This window comes from Branchiostoma belcheri, unplaced genomic scaffold (genome assembly GCF_001625305.1).
Source record: "Branchiostoma belcheri isolate BF01 breed outbred unplaced genomic scaffold, Haploidv18h27 scaffold2, whole genome shotgun sequence".
In the NCBI taxonomy this organism is placed as follows: domain Eukaryota; kingdom Metazoa; phylum Chordata; class Leptocardii; order Amphioxiformes; family Branchiostomatidae; genus Branchiostoma; species Branchiostoma belcheri.
In genome coordinates this window covers 8,610,966-8,618,401 of record NW_017803490.1, presented here as the reverse complement: position 1 = coordinate 8,618,401, position 7,436 = coordinate 8,610,966, and positions in this window count along the sequence as shown.

Here is a 7,436-nt window from a genome sequence, read left to right as displayed (position 1 = left end):
AATTGATAGCCCTGTGTACCAGAACATTGTAAGGGTGTACAACATACATGTAAGACTGCCCCCATTATATCTGGGTCCTATTTACATGTTTACATAAGTTTACAGCTTGCGCAGGCCAGTTTGATTGTAAAATGTGTCTGGCTCCCCAAAGTGCCTACATAATCGCTGTCTCAAGGTCATTGAACTGTAAGGCCGACATTTAGGTCATTTCCTGCTGGTGAAAGAGCTATTTCCTGTCAAAGTCATAATTGCTCTCAGCGTATTTCAGACGTTTCTCGTATTCCAGACATTTCCCGAGTTGGTGGTGGACTTCCAAGTGTGTGCCCTTGCTTTGATGTAGAGTTGAGCTATGCCACCCTTGAACTAAAGCTCTGTCCCAGTGCTTATATAAATCAGTGGTAGACATAGCTGCCTAGTCATGGTTACAGTTACACTGTACATACATGTACTGGGGAATGTGGGTAGAGATCTAGGTTAGCCTCTCTTTCTAGGCTAGCCAATGTTAGACACAAAGCACACAAAGCATATAGGCACTGTGCCTGTGCAAAACCCCAGGTTTTCAATGGATGTTTCAAACATATATATTTTCTGACACAACATTTCCAAACTACAGACGGCATGTCATCTGATGCAAAAGATTGTATTAACACAAGTCACTAAGTCTAACAAAAGTATATATAGACTTATGTTAATACAGATGATAATAATAGAGTACCTGTAAAATAATATCAACATCAGTTTTGTACCTACATTGTACTTGAAGATTCAAACAAGCGAACACACCGATCACCCCACCACCCTTCCCACGAAGCTACTTGGTCCATGTTTGTCAGTTTATACCTTGGTTATATAGTACATGTAATACAAACAAGTGAACACCCCTTCATCCAACTACTAGTAGTCTCCAGCAGACTCCATTGCAGGCTGAATAAATAGTAGAAATAGGTCTAAAAAGAATGTTGCTGGCCAGGGGAGTTGGCTGGCCATAGAGGGTCCAGTTTGCTAGCATTTCTACCACGACTACCAGCCTGCATTTCTACTATCTATTCAGCCTGCAAGGGAGTCTGGTGGGACTACAATACTTTCACCCCACCACCCTTCATTCTAGTTTGTATATACATGTATATGTGTCAGGTTACAAAGGTAAAGATAATTGTACACTACTTATACTATATAGCTTATACTGACATTCAAGTACATGTATCAGAACCAATGGTAAAACCTTTGTTGTATTTTCTAGACTATTGAATTTAGCTAATAATATTCAAGCTACAGTACCTTCACCCCACCACCCTTCCCACGATGCTACCTGGTCCGTTTCTGTCCCCAAACAGCTTTTCCCCTGAACCGAGACAGTTCACCCTGCAGGCATGACAGGGGTGACTTCACTTGTGAGCACAGGTCAGGAACAGAGGGGTTCTCTTGTTAGGGAACAATTAGACGCTAAAAACGCTTGGGCTAGTGGTATGTTAAAATTCGTTTTAGAAAATAAACTCCTCACTTCAAGGTTGCAATACACAAAAACATAAAATTGTGACTACATGTTAAAGTGAAAAAAAATACATTTTACTAGTCTATGGTTGCAATGCTTCTGAGTCTGACATTGGTATGTAAAGATCCCTTTGAAAATAAACTCGCCACTTCAATGTTGCGGTACACAGAAATACAAAACATTGCAAAAATGTACGTGTCGTGTCACAATGAAAAACTTTACTTCACTGTTTGGAAACAAATTGAGGCTTAGACCACTGGTATGTAAAAGTCCCTCTTTGAAAATAAAAACACCACTTCAAGGTCTCGGTACACAGACACACAAAACATTGAAAACTGTACATGTTACATTAACAATAACAGAATTTGTGAGCATGACATGCTAAAGATCAGTATACAACCCTAATAAAATAGAATTGACAGTACAACTTATGAACATGCAAAAATTATGCCATTCAAAAATTACGCCACCCACAATCTAACCAATTCATTTCTTACCTTGAATTCCAAACATTGCACAACCACACAATATTTCCTGTACTTTGTTCTCCAAAATAATCTTTAAAATCCAGCCCTAGACTTTGACAGAACAAGTTATAAACATGCAAAAATTATGTCATTCAAAAATTACGCCACCCACAATCTAACCAATTCATTTCTTACCTTGAATTCCAAATATTGCACAACCACACAATATTTCCTGTACTTTGTCCCTCCAAAATAATCTTTAAAATCCAGCAATAGACTTTGACAGAACAACTTATAAACATGCAAAAATTATGTCATGCAAAAAATTATGCAACCCTTAATTTAACCATTTCTTACCTTGAATTCCAAATATTGCACGACCACACAATCTTTCCCGCACTTTGTCCTTCCAAAATAATCTTTAAAATCCAGCCATAGACTTTGACAGAACAAGTTATGAACGTGCAAAAATTATGCCACGCAAAAATTATGCAACCCTTTATCTAAACATTTCTTACCTTGAATTCCAAACATTGCACACCCACACAATCTTTTCTGTATAACAGGAGCTTTCAGACTAATTTGCATCATCTTGTCTTGACTTGTCTGACTTTTGTTCCTTTTTCGACTTCCAAAAATTTGTCTTCACTTTATTTGCATATCAATCAACAGGTTGTGTATATAAACCTGCTTTCCCCTCTGGTCTCTCAGTCACTGACGAAAGCTAGTGGATACTAGCTGAAACGTCTGACGTTTTCAAAATCATATCCAGTTGCTTGAGTAACTGTTTTTTGGCATATCGTATTACCTGGATGTCTAACCTTCATCGACGAATCTTTTCTGTACTTTGTTCTTCCAAAATAATCTTTAAATTCCAGTCTTTAACTTAAAGTTTAACAGAAGAACTTAAAAAATCATGACATCAAGATTATGCCACCTTTAATCTAACCAATTCATTTCTTACCTTGAATTGCACAGCCACACAATCTTTCCTGTACTTTGTCCTTCCAAAATAATCTTTAAAATCCAGCCATAGACTTTGACAGAACAAGTTATGAACATGCAAAAATTATGCAACCCTTAATTTAACCATTTCTTACCTTGAATTCCAAATATTGCACAGCCACACAATCTTTCCCGCACTTTGTCCTTTCAAAATAATCTTTAAAATCCAGCCATAGACTTTGACAGAACAAGTTATAAACGTGCAAAAATTATGCAATGCAAAAATTATGCAACCCTTAATTTAACCATTTCTTACCTTGAATTCCAAATATTGCACAGCCACACAATCTTTCCTGTACTTTGTTCTTCCAAAATAATCTTTAAATTCCAGTCTTAGAATTTGACAGAACAACTTGTGAACATGCTAAAATTATGCCACCCTCAATCTAACCAATTCATTTCTTACCTTGAATTCTGAATTTCCAAATATTGCACAACCACACAATCTCTCCAAGATCTGTACTTTTTCTTCTCCCCCAAAACAATCTAGTCTTAGACTTTGACAGAACGACTTGTGACACTGACCATTTCTGGTCACCGTGACCTAAAACTATGGTGTGACATTGTGACATCAGACCACCAGCCTACCAAACCTGACATGTGTAAATAACCGGGGCAAATCAGCTGACATACAGCCCTGCATGCACACATCACGTGAACACTACGTGGAACACTCACTTCGATTAACGTTTGATTACATAGAGTCTTTAATCACTCAACAAAAAATACAGGGACTTTTGTATGGTCTTCTATGTAACTTTAAAGATCTAATAAAGCTAAATACATGTATGGATAACATAATCCTACGTACAGAATATATATGTATGCTGCAAATTATGTACAAAATATATGTCAGCAGCAGCAATAAAGGTTAAACTATTCTCTAACATGGTACACATTATAGGCAATCCAAAGACCTGTTTGCTTTCACATTTTATATCGAAGATTGAGCATATCTGTTGGCTGTATCTGTAATTTTCTAACAGTGATGATGGAAATGTATATGTTTTAAATTATAATTCAAGACTTACACATGTCACGCAGCAAACGTAGAAGGGAAAAGTTTGATAGAAAGACTTTAATTTAGGTCAAAGTGACCAGTTTTATTGGGGTCGAAGTCCAACAGTTGCCGCCGGCAACGTTAGAACCATGATGTCATCACCCTGTAAGGGGTTCTTTTTTCACCCCACTTTTATTTCAAAGAAAAGGGCTTTGAAACTTTTTCTTCTGCAGACAACTGAAGGCGATACAAATGATAATGGAGGAGGTATTATGAACTGGAAAGGCGACCACATGCAGGGAAGTTGTTAGCTTTGGAATTATTGTGCTTTCAAGTAAAATTTGTGGCGTAAACTTGTCTGGTTTGGACTGGAAAGGGTCCAAAGTCTGGATCTCAGAGAGGGTCTGTCACTGTTAAGTGTCAGTTTTGTAACTATTGTTACATAAGAGAATAAATCAGTTACTAATACACATACTGTAACTGTTATAGTGTTATACATATACATATACATGCTTGTCATTACTGTTTTCAGAAATGCCTGCACAGCTCAAATTTTACCTGCACTAACCTGCATATACCCAGTACTTGGACCAGTGAAGGTTAGGTACAGGTAGACATCAGAAATACCTGCACAGATCCAATTTTACCTGCACTAACCTGCATATACCCAGTACATGGCCCAGTGCAGGTTAGGTACAGGTAGACATCAGAAATACCTGCACAGCTCCAATTTTACCTGCACTAATCTGCATATACCCAGTACATGGACCAGTGCAGGTTAGGTGCAGGTAGACATCAGAAATACCTGCACAGCTCCAATTTTACCTGCACTAACCTGCATATACCCCCAGTACATGGATCAGTGCAGGTTAGGTGCAGGTACAGCTCCAATTTTACCTGCACCCAGTATATTTCTAACCCTCTTATAGCAATGAAAACAGTGGCTTGCAATTCAATGGTCTGCCTGACAATGCAGAGACAAACCAAATAAAACTTTCATCTCTCCCCCTAATTAAATTCCTCCACCTCTAACCCAATAAAAAAAGTCATTCTTATCTCATAACCAACCACTAATAATACATGCAACAGGAGTGTCTGGTCAGAACACGAATTCAGACTTTCGCGTGTAATTATGGGTCGTTCTACTCGTTACAACCTGGCAATTATGTCCCAACAACGGACCAGATAAACTAATTAGACTCCAATAAAGTCGTTACCACTAAATTGGCCCAGGTGCGCAAACTCAGTTATCTGTGGAAAGATAACAAAGAAGCTGCCCTTCCTTCCTTTTCGGAAGTACGGGATCCAAACTGCTAGTTAGACATTTCTAGCATCCACTACTTTTCGTCAGTGACTGTGTTTTCGAAATCTATCCAGTTGCTTGAGTAACAGTTTTGTTGTGTATCTAATTACCTGGATGTCTAACCTTCACTGACATACTAGTGGGATCCATACATACACTGAAACAGACAAACTGGAAAGGTTTTGGAACAAATCTACAGAATTTTGGATGAGATACTGCTTTCATGAATCATGAATACTGTGAAGCTACTAGAAATAAAAGGAAAATGCTTGAATTATGTATGATATTATATACAACAGACAACAAGCTTGTCCACCTACAAAATAAGGTTCTTGTTATACAACCTTCAGGTCCATGTTTTGTCAACTGCACAGCTTCCTTCCTTCCTTCCTTCCTTACTATCCTTAGACCCTAATCTAAACTCCCTTGAGCTTGTAAAGCAACAACAATAATATCTTCTGGGAGTCCTTATTGGAAGCAAATTTGCGGTAAAGCTGGCAACAAAACAACCTGATTTGACTCAAACACAATCTACTCAGTTGCAAGCTTCCCAATCCCCATTCTAACCGCCACACAATACTTTCTTGCTATCACATTATGACAGCAATGGCCAAGTGGGTAGAGTGCTCGCCTTGCATTTGGTAGGTCGTGAGTTTGATCCCGGCCGAGTCATACCAGAGACTTAAATTTAAAAATGGTACATACTGCTTTCTCTGCTTAGCACTCAGCATTTAGGAAAGAGTATGGGAGTTAAACACACAGCACTACCAGCAGACTAGCCTCCTGCTGTAGTGATTGCACAATTGTGTGGCCCAAGGGCTACTGAAACTGAGATAGGCACCACCCTATGCACCATGTGGTGCGGGAAGGACTTTATCTTTTAACTAACACAGAAGAAAGGGCAACTAACAGTAGATGATAGGTAGTTTATAGTATTATTGTAATGTATAGATTTCTAGCACTTCGCATTAGAATATAGCGTACCAGTATGAAATACTCATGTTTTACATACTGGATATCTCCTTGTGCATTTAGCCCATCTGGGCAAGAACATGCAATAAAGATTCATATCATATCATATCATATCATATCATTATGACCTACCTTCTTAGTTCAGCCTCCAACAATCCCAACATAGTAACAGACCTTGTTATGACCCTAACAGCAACACACACCAACACTGTAAACCGAATCTAATGACGCAAACTACTTGACTTCTAGCTGACACTTTTCCTTTCAAGTCACGTGCGTCACCAGTCAAGTTGAACGACTTGCGTCCTTGTTCCGACACTTGAGACGTTGGGAGGATGTAGGGAGTGTACTTGACTTGGCAGGGGTATTTTGGTTTTCTGTCTGGAGTTCTTTCGTGTTAAAGTACAGCACAGGTCATGAGTGAAAAGTCTTAAGGTCGTTTTTACAGTTGACAGTGTCTAATTCTGGGGTGTGTGGATGAAAAAACGTAGAGTAGACTAGAGTTAAGTAGGATAGTTTGGGGACACATTTTTACATGTTTCACTTTCACAATCAAGCTTCCATGCTTTCAATGTCAAGAGTCATTTCATGATACACGTACTGTATAAAGCATGCCAATAATATATTTTGGCATCCTTATGCCAGTTACAACATAAATTGTACATGTAGTCTTCCTAGTCAAAAGAGATTTGAGAGTACTATTTTTCCAAAGCCGAAGTTTATGTACAGTATAGCCATACAAAAAGTGCTGCTGTAACTCCCAGGAACAAGCTACAAGCATTAGCAGGATCCCCCCATGCAGACCCTCAACAAGATGACCAGATTACAGCATACATGTTGTTGCGAGGAGGAGAGATCTTGTCATGTTTGGCACTGCCTGGTCACTATTTGAGCCTACAAGGATAGAATCAACTGACAGGGAGTCACTGTACCATGTAATTTTTTATACAGGTCACAAGACTGCTTTGTGCAAGCCTGCTACTACTAGTACTATAAGCAGTTGCAAGATGAGACTGTGTCTTGCAATCATCATAAAAGTTGTGAGCACACGCAATATTGTGTTGTATAGTTTTCTCTTTTCGTTGCGCTATGTCACAAACCAACCTTCAACAAAGATATATGACTTTGAAGCTACATGTATAGTTGAAGAAAATTTTACCTCTTTTTTTTAAGTACTCTAGTCTAGGTAACAGACTT